At 59.4% G+C, this 10,000-nt stretch overlaps 2 non-coding genes across 2 annotated transcripts; both read left to right on the forward strand.

The window, feature by feature from the left end:
• The first annotated feature begins 5,746 nt into the window (after nt 1–5,746).
• On the forward strand, nt 5,747–7,561 carry LOC142793575 (small subunit ribosomal RNA). The gene has a single exon (XR_012891650.1). It is a non-coding gene; the product is annotated as a small subunit ribosomal RNA (ribosomal RNA).
• A 1,719-nt stretch (nt 7,562–9,280) lies between these two features.
• Nucleotides 9,281–9,433, forward strand: LOC142793572 (5.8S ribosomal RNA). The gene has a single exon (XR_012891647.1). It is a non-coding gene; the product is annotated as a 5.8S ribosomal RNA (ribosomal RNA).
• Nucleotides 9,434–10,000: the final 567 nt, after the last annotated feature.

Raw genomic sequence — 10,000 nt, forward strand, 5'->3', positions numbered from 1 at the left:
ACGCGTTTTTTTTTTTTCTTTTCGCCCCGGCTGACGCAGTTTTCGCCCCGCCCCGGCTGACGCGGTTTCGTGCCGCCCCGGCAGACGCGGTTTTTTGCGCCGCCCCGGCTGACGCGGTTTTTGCCGCCCCGGCTGACGCAGTTCGGACTTTGCACTTTTTGGCTGAGCCTGGCTGGCGGCCCACTCACTCGATCGCCATGTCTGTTTGCCACAGTTTTCCCGGTGGTGCCGCACCCGGGCTCGCCCCGGCAGACGCGTTTTTTTTTTTCCTTCGCCCCGGCAGACGTGGTTCCCCCCCCCCCCCCTCCGTCTTTCTTTTTGTTTTTTTTTTCGCCGCGGCTGAAGTGGATTTTTCGGTGCCTCGACGCCCCGGTAGTCGCGGTTTTTCCGTTTCCGCACGGCCCCGGCTGACGCTGCTCGGTCACAGTCGCCTTTTGTGAGGATTGCAGACTTCTTGAGCGCGGGTGTTTTTTTTTTGTTGTTGTTGTTGTTTTATTACGCATTCGCTCCAGCAGACGCTGTTTAGACTTTTTGTTTCCTCTTTTATCCTGCGACGAGGTGACGAGGTTTATTCGGTGCCCCGCCGCCCCGGCTGAAGTGATTTTTCCTGTCCCGTGCCGCCCCGGCTGACGCGGTTGGGACTTCGCGTTTGTTCGGCCGCCACGGGTTTTGGCGCACTCGCTCGGTTGCTTGTTGTTGCCACTTGTTGCGAACCCAGGTTTCTTGAGCGAGCGCGGGCGTTTTTTCTTCCTTTCTTTCTTTGTTCTATGTGTTAGCGAATCGGCCTTTAATATCACACGAGGACTCACAACCAACAATTTTCAGTTTGAAGTGTAAAAAATCTGCAGGTGTTGACGTAACTGACTTGCCCCGTACCCTTGAGTACATCCATGAAGTTCTCGTAGTACTACTAAATCGCATTATTCCAAGTGGAGAAATTCCCATAAACTTGCAAACCTCTACACGAAAATCGGTGCGCGTGATAAAGTTGAAAATTATCGTCCGATATCAAATGTGCCTTCTATAACACAAATTCTAGGAAAAAAAAAAAAAACACTTGTTCGCCGTTCTCTGCGCCGTGACTGGCAGCACTCCGGCGAAGCGAAACGGGGTCGATTCGAGCACGATATCGGCGTCTTTCGACGTGCTCGCCGGCGACCGTCGCACGAGTACGTCGCACGAGCGCGTCTGCCGGGGCGCCGTTTGCGAAGCCGACGCAAAAGTGGGAACCGCCGCTCGGATGATCGCCGCTTTCGGCAGAGTGAGTGTTGGCACTCCGGGGAAGCGAAACAGCGTGAATGCGCCCACGAAATCGGCGTATTTTGAAGTGCCCGCCGGCGACCGTCGCACGAGTACGGTAAACCGCGTCAGCCGGGGCGTAGTTCGGGACGCCGACGAAAAAGTGGGAAGCGCAACTCGGATCTTCGCCGTTTTTGCAGGAGTGAGTGGCGGCCCTCCTGCGAGACCAAGAAGCATCGATTCGTGCACGAATTCGGCGCCTTTCGACGTGATCGCCGGCGACCGTCGCTCGAGTAGGGCAAACCGCGTCTGCCGGGGCGGGCTTCGGGACGCCGATGCGAAAGTGGGAAACGCTGCTCGGATGTTCGCCGTTTTTGGCCGAGTGAGTGCTGGCACTCGGGCGAAGCCAAACGGGGCCGATTACGGCACGATATCGGCGTCTTTCGACGTGCCCGGCGGCGACCGTCGCACGAGTACGGTAAACCGCGTCAGCCCGGGCGGAGTTCGGGACGCCGATGCGAAAGTGGAGAACGCCGCTCGGATCTTCGCCGTTTTTGGAGGAGTGAGTGGCGGCACTCCGGAGAAGCCAAGGAGCGCCAATTAGCGCACGATATCGGCGTCTTTCGACGCGCTCGCCGGCGACCGTCGAACGAGTAGGGCAAACCGCGTCTGCCGGGGCGGGGTTTACGACGCCGACGCAAAAGTGGGAACCGCCGCTCGGATGTTGGCCGTTTTTGGCAGAGTGAGTGCTGGCACACCGGCGACGCGAAAGAGCGCGAAAGCGCCCACGAAAGTGGCGTATTTGGACGTGCTTGACGGCGACCGCTGCAGGAGTACGAAAAACCACGTCAGCCGGGGCGAGCGACCCACGGCGGTCTGGGTGCTTATCGCTGCTATTATAGGGGCACCCCGGCAGACGCAGAAAAAAAAAATTTTTTTTCGACCTTCTTTTTTGCTGGTCGAGCTCGGGTAACCCAGGTCGCAATGGGAGCCGCGCACGAAAGCGGCGTCGCGAGACGCGTTCGCGGTCGCTAGTCGCACGAGCTCGGCAACCGCGTCAGCCGGCGCGGAGTTCGGGATGCCGACGGCTAAGTGGGTACCGCTGCTCGGATGTTCGCCGTTTTTGGCCGAGTGAGTGCTGGCACTCCGGCGAAGCGAAACGGGGCCGATTCGGGCACGATATCGGCGTATTTCGACGTGCTCGCCGGCGACCGTCGCACGAGTACGGCAAAGCGCGTCTGCCGGGGCGAGGTTTGCGATGCCGACGAAAAAGTGGGAAGCGCCGCTCGGATCTTCGCCGTTTTTGCAGGAGTGAGTGGCGGCCCTCCTGCGAGACCAAGAAGCATCGACTCGCGCACGATATCGGTGTCTTTCGACGTGCCCGCCGGCCACCGCCGCACGAGTACGGCAAACCGCGTATGCCGGGGCGGGGTTGGCGACGCCGACGCAAAAGTGGGAACCGCCACTAGGATGTTCGCCGTTTTTGGCAGAGTGAGTGCTGGCACACCGGCGACGCGAAAGAGCGCGAAAGCGCCCACGAAAGTGGCGTATTTGGACGTGCTTGACGGCGACCGCTGCAGGAGTACGAAAAACCACGTCAGCCGGGGCGAGCGACCCACGGCGGTCTGGGTGCTTATCGCTGCTATTATAGGGGCACCCCGGCAGACGCAGAAAAAAAAAATTTTTTTTCGACCTTCTTTTTTGCTGGTCGAGCTCGGGTAACCCAGGTCGCAATGGGAGCCGCGCACGAAAGCGGCGTCGCGAGACGCGTTCGCGGTCGCTAGTCGCACGAGCTCGGCAACCGCGTCAGCCGGCGCGGAGTTCGGGATGCCGACGGCTAAGTGGGTACCGCTGCTCGGATGTTCGCCGTTTTTGGCCGAGTGAGTGCTGGCACTCCGGCGAAGCGAAACGGGGTCGATTCGGGCACGATATCGGCGTATTTCGACGTGCTCGCCGGCGACCGTCGCACGAGTACGGCAAAGCGCGTCTGCCGGGGCGAGGTTTGCGATGCCGACGAAAAAGTGGGAAGCGCCGCTCGGATCTTCGCCGTTTTTGCAGGAGTGAGTGGCGGCCCTCCTGCGAGACCAAGAAGCATCGACTCGCGCACGATATCGGTGTCTTTCGACGTGCCCGCCGGCCACCGCCGCACGAGTACGGCAAACCGCGTATGCCGGGGCGGGGTTGGCGACGCCGACGCAAAAGTGGGAACCGCCACTAGGATGTTCGCCGTTTTTGGCAGAGTGAGTGCTGGCACTCCGGCGAAGCGAAAGAGCGCGAATGCGCCCACGAAAGTGGCGTGTTTGGACGTGCTTGACGACGACCACCGCAGGAAAACGAAAAACCACGTCAGCCGGGGCGAGCGACCCATGGCGGTCTGGGTGCTTATCGCTGCTATTATAGGGGCACCCCGGCAGACGCAAAAAAAAAAAAATTTTTTTTCGACATTCTTTCTTGCTCGTCGACCTCGGGTGACCCAGGTCGCAGTGGGAGCCGCGCACGAAAGCGGCGTCGCGAGACGGCTTCGCGGTCGCTAGTCGCACGAGCTCGGCAACCGCGTCTGCCGGGGCGGAGTTCGGGACGCCGACGGCTAAGTGGGAACCGCCGCTCGGATGTTCGCCGTTTGTGGCCGAGTGAGTGCTGGCACTCCGGCGAAGCCAAACGGGGCCGATTCCGGCACGATATCGGCGTCTTTCTACGTGCTCGCCGGCGACCGTCGCACGAGTACGGCAAAGTGCGTCTGCCGGGGCGGGGTTTGCGACGCGTACGCAATAGTGAGAACCGTCGCTCGGATGTTCGTCGTCTTTCGCCGAGCCAGTGCTGGCACTCCGGCGAAGCCGAACGGAGCCGATTCGGGCACGATATCGGCGTCTTTCCACGTGCTCGCCGGCGACCGTCGCACGAGTACGGTAAACCGCGTCAGCCGGGGCGGAGTTCGGGACGCCGATGCGAAAGTGGGAAGCGCCGCTCGGATCTTCGCCGTTTTTGGAGGAGTCAGTGGCGGCACTCCGGTGAAGCCAAGGTGCGCCAATTCGCGCACGATATCGGCGTCTTTCGACGTGCCCGCCGGCCACCGTCGCACGAGTACGGCAAACCTCGTCTGCCGGGGCGGGGTTTGCGACGCCGACGCAAAAGTGGGAACCGCCGCTCGGATGTTCGCCGTTTTTGGCAGAGTGAGTGCTGGCACTCCGGCGAAGCGAAAGAGCGTGAATGCGCCCACGAAAGTAGCGTATTTGGACGTGCTTGACGGCGACCGCCGCAGGAGTACGAAAAACCACGTCAGCCGGGGCGAGCGACCCACGGCGGTCTGGGTGCTTATCGCTGCTATTATAGGGGCACCCCGGCAGACGCAGAAAGAAAAAAAAAAAAAAAAAATGGGGACATGGCGTGCGTCACCGTGCGGCTTCGCAGCGTTGCCGAAGTCGCCGAGCCCTTCGACTGAGCCGAACGGCGGACAGGGAACGTTGGTCGGCCGTTCTAACCTGTCGGTGCCACGCCGAGACGTCGTTAAGGAAAACCGCGTCGTGGGCCTCTACGACGCCGTCGAGTCGTTGTACGTTTGGTGTCCAGCGTGTCGGCGGCGAGTAGCGGACACGTCGTTCACGACTTCGGTCTTTCGCAGTCGACGCGAACTTGCGGAGAGTCGTGGTGCCTCACGTTTTCGGCAGAAACCGCGGCGGAATTTTCCCGTGCGTGCGCGCACGACCTCGGTGCTGTGCCGTCAGCGTAGTGTTGCACAAACTCGTGGCCTACCCAAGGTGCGGTACGTTTGCGGCCGTATCCTCGGTGGGAATTTCGTGAGTAGGGTCGCAAATTCTACGACCTCGGCGGGTTTGAGAGCGACGTAGACTTGTGGCACGCTCAACGTGCCACACGTTTCGGGGCACACCCGCGGTGAAATTTTCTCGAGTACGCTCGTATTAGTGCCCAAGGAGGTCTGGGTACTTATCGCTGCTATTATGTGGGGGTTCTCGTGAGCGGCGTACGCGAAAGCGACCGGGTGTCTGATATGCGGCGGGCTTCGGCCTCGTCAAGCGTGTCCTCGGGTCTGCTCCAGGGGAATCCACGGCAGTCGTCTGCAGCCTCATCCGCTTGATGCGTTAGGGGCTGGTTGTCGGACGGTGCCGTTTTACCACGATATCGAGGTGTGTTCCGTGTCGTCCTCGGGCGATTCAGATGCGAAAGCGCCGAAGACGCGGGCGTGACCCGTCGTCTGGCGGCTTTGCAGTCTCGGCTCCGTTGCTAGTTCCGGCCGGTCCACCGACAGTGCAGCGGGCTTGGGCAACCCGCACGGCGCGACCGAGTCGATGCAACGAAAAAGAGCGAGCATGAACGTGCTTCTTGCCGCACGGCTCCCACTCGTCTTTCGGGAAGGTTGTGCCGTAGCGAGCTCGAACGCCGTCATCTCGGAGTGCAAAATAAGCGTGTTGGGGCGCCTGAAGGTGGCCTCCGCCGCACACAGACTGCGTCCGGCCCGCCGAAGGCGAGGACGGACGCGCAGTCGAACGATTACCTGGTTGATCCTGCCAGTAATCATATGCTTGTCTCAAAGATTAAGCCATGCATGTCTAAGTACATGCCGAAATAAGGCGAAACCGCGAATGGCTCATTAAATCAGTTATGGTTCCTTAGATCGTTTCTTCCTACTTGGATAACTGTGGCAATTCTAGAGCTAATACATGCAGTGAGCCTGGAGCCCTTTGGGTAACGGGTGCTTTTATTAGACCAAGATCGATCGGGTTTCGGCCCGTATTGTGTGGTGACTCTGGATAACTTTGTGCTGATCGCATGGCCACGAGCCGGCGACGTTTCTTTCAAGTGTCTGCCTTATCAACTTTCGATGGTAGGTTACTTGCTTACCATGGTTGTTACGGGTAACGGAGAATCAGGGTTCGATTCCGGAGAGGGAGCCTGAGAAACGGCTACCACATCCAAGGAAGGCAGCAGGCGCGCAAATTACCCACTCCCGGCACGGGGAGGTAGTGACGAAAAATAACAATACGGGACTCTTTTGAGGCCCCGTAATTGAAATGAGTACACTCTAAATCCTTTAACGAGGATCAATTGGAGGGCAAGTCTGGTGCCAGCAGCCGCGGTAATTCCAGCTCCAATAGCGTATACTAAAGCTGCTGCGGTTAAAAAGCTCGTAGTTGGATCTCAGTTCCAGACGAGTAGTGCATCTACCCGATGCGACGGCTCGGACTGAACATCATGCCGGTTCTTTCTTGGTGCACTTCATTGTGTGCCTCGAGATGGCCGGTGCTTTTACTTTGAAAAAATTAGAGTGCTCAACGCAGGCGAGTCGCCTGAATAAACTTGCATGGAATAATAGAACAAGACCTCGTTTCTGTTCTGTTGGTTTTTGGAATACGAGGTAATGATTAAGAGGGACGGACGGGGGCATTCGTATTGCGGCGCTAGAGGTGAAATTCTTGGACCGTCGCAAGACGAACTACTGCGAAAGCATTTGCCAAGAATGTTTTCATTGATCAAGAACGAAAGTCAGAGGTTCGAAGGCGATCAGATACCGCCCTAGTTCTGACCATAAACGATGCCAACCAGCGATCCGCCTGAGTTACTCAAATGACTCGGCGGGCAGCTTCCGGGAAACCAAAGTATTTGGGTTCCGGGGGAAGTATGGTTGCAAAGCTGAAACTTAAAGGAATTGACGGAAGGGCACCACCAGGAGTGGAGCCTGCGGCTTAATTTGACTCAACACGGGAAAACTTACCCGGCCCGGACACTGGGAGGATTGACAGATTGAGAGCTCTTTCTTGATTCGGTGGATGGTGGTGCATGGCCGTTCTTAGTTGGTGGAGCGATTTGTCTGGTTAATTCCGATAACGAACGAGACTCTAGCCTATTAAATAGGTGCGGGGTTCCCAGCACCTTACAACCTTCTTAGAGGGACAAGCGGCTCCTAGCCGCACGAAACAGAGCAATAACAGGTCTGTGATGCCCTTAGATGTCCGGGGCCGCACGCGCGCTACACTGAAGGAAGCAGCGTGTCTTTATCCCTGTCTGAAAAGACTGGGTAACCCGTGGAACTTCTTTCGTGATTGGGATAGGGGCTTGCAATTGTTCCCCTTGAACGAGGAATTCCCAGTAAGCGCGAGTCATAAGCTCGCGTTGATTACGTCCCTGCCCTTTGTACACACCGCCCGTCGCTACTACCGATTGAATGATTTAGTGAGGTCTTCGGACCGATGTCCGGCGCGGCCTTTCGGTTGCGCCGGTCTGTTGGAAAGATGACCAAACTTGATCATTTAGAGGAAGTAAAAGTCGTAACAAGGTTTCCGTAGGTGAACCTGCGGAAGGATCATTAACGGATTGTGAAGGGTGAGCGCCTCAGCTGCGTCTGCGCCCGACACTTTCTGCCGCTGACCCCGTTTGGACGCGGGGTCGGCTTTTCCCCACGGGGCTGCCTGAATGTGGAGCGGCACCCCGTGACAAATTGTTGCGCCCAGCGGACGCCAACACCGCGACCTTGGACGGTCGGCCAGGTGGCGGACGCGGGTACAAACGGCGCAACGCACTCATAGGTCGGCTTTCGACCCGCCACTGCACCGTGGCTCGAAGCGCTCGAAATGCGCGACCCGACCGCTGCGGGACCGCCTAGTACTGTAAACAGGAGCGGCGGAGCGCGAACGGCGAGTCGTGGTTACGTCGGTAGAAGGCGAGGCTGCGCGTTCCCGAAACGCCAGCCGAGTGCCCTCCCGACCGTTCGAGCGTGCAAGAACGAGACCCGACAATCGCGCGGCGACTGCCAAGTACGAGAGGAACGGCACAAGCGTCGGCGGTCGGTCAAGGAACTGGCGATGTGACGGGTCCGCTGTGCACCAGTGCATACCGTCCCGCCGTCCGCGGCAAGCGCCTCCGCGTCCTCGGGTGACGGAGGCTGCCGGTCGGTTCTTGCAGGCGAGGGATCTCGCTGGCACCGGTTCGCGTTGACGCGCGGCCGGTCATGGCACGGCGATGCGACGGCCGAGGTGCGCAGTACTCGATGGAGGAACCGCACGCTCCGATGACCGTCCCGCCCTCCGCGGCGTATGCGTACCGACCGTAATGGTTGCAGCAGCGCCGGCCGGCTTTTGAATTCGCCACACGAAACACGGTGCGAGATCGCGGTTAGGGGAGCGTCGACGTTGCCAGGCGTTTTGCTTGCTGCCGAGGGAAAGGCGGCACGGCCACGTCGCGCTCGTCGCGATTAGCGGGTCTGCGCGCTTTGGGAAGGTGCCGCAACGACTTGCCGAAAGAGGAAGCACGGAAGAACGAGGGACTTGGACGTCCCGACAATTGAACGCACTTGCGGCCAGGCCCTTGCTGGCTTCGTTCTTCCGCCTCGAGTAGGCTCGTACGCGGCTCCGGCGCCGAAAGTGGTCCTTGGCACCGACTTCGGTGGACGTGGGAAGTGCCGCGCAAGTACGGCGCGCCTGGCTCCACCTGTTGGCTAAAGTAGGCAGCCGGATCGGCATTTTGGTGTGCGGTGGCAAACCGTGGATGCGAAAAAAGCTTGTGCGATTTCGTGGAACAAAAAGCGGGGGTCCCCCTTTTTATGCGGAGGAGACCGACCCGCCTGCCGTGGTGAACCGCGACGCCACGGTAAAAACGGGAGAGGCTTGTCGATGGGACCGTGCATCCCGCGCTCCACGGAGGCCGGGAGGCGGCCGCCCGAGGAAATGTGTAGCCGTCGAGGCCCGCATCTGCGTGCACTCTTATCCAAATGGGTGTACCGCAGGCATTTTCTGGTTAGGCGGGCCAATGAGAGCGAGCACACAACGATACCTACGGGTCCGGCTTGGAGAACCGGCTTCGACGCCTCCCGAGTATTTATAGAGGGGTGGACCACGAAAGCACTCGCAAGTAGCGAAAGCGAAACGCCGTCCGAAACACACCGTTTGCTCGATTTGCGGCAGCCGAAAAAGGCGCGGCAGAGTTTTGGAGTCCAAGCGTGCGCTGAAAAGCGCCCTTCTTGGCCACTGTTTGGCCGAGTGCCAGAAACGTTTGGTTTTGACTGTACGGAATTGAACAAACACTTTTTCACGACTCTAAGCGGTGGATCACTCGGTTCTCGGGTCGATGAAGAACGCAGCCAGCTGCGAGACTTGGTGTGAATTGCAGGACACACTGAGCACTGATTCTTTGAACGCACATTGCGGCCTTGGGTCTTCCCTTGGCTTCGTCTGTCTGAGGGTCGGATCACATATCAAGAGAGCCTTCGGCGCACAAGGGAACGTGAGCCGTCGACTCGTTTTGACCGCGTCGGCAACACGGACAGCACGCTGAACACCTCACAGCGAGCGCCAACAGCGGCCACTCAAGGGCGAGACGGTGGCGACCGTCGTGCCAGAGCCCAACCGAAACGGGGGCGACCGACTGCATTGAGGATGTGGCACCTCGTTGAGACCGCCGCAGGACTTCGAGTCGGAAGGAAGCCTGCAGGGAAAGTGCGGTCGAGGTTGCGTACTCCTCTCTGCGACCGGGCGCGCAAGAGCTGCGAGAGCCACGGACGCGCAACTTTAACGCACGGTAAACACGAGGAGCGAAAGCCGGCCAGCAAAGCTTCTCCAGCCGTGCGCAAAGTGCGCGAGATCGCAGCCTTGCGTTGCGCTTGTTGCCCTCGAAGTAAGCAGGGTGTCCCGTAGACCGGGCGCTCGAACACGCTGCGGGGCCGTGCCTCCTCCAGGCTTTGCCGCGCGAACAGGGAACGTTCGCGCGCAAAGCGCAGGGAGGTGAGGAGGCTGCGCCCGACGTTTGCGGTTCG

This window comes from Rhipicephalus microplus, unplaced genomic scaffold, assembly GCF_043290135.1.
Source record: "Rhipicephalus microplus isolate Deutch F79 unplaced genomic scaffold, USDA_Rmic scaffold_308, whole genome shotgun sequence".
Taxonomy (NCBI): domain Eukaryota; kingdom Metazoa; phylum Arthropoda; class Arachnida; order Ixodida; family Ixodidae; genus Rhipicephalus; species Rhipicephalus microplus.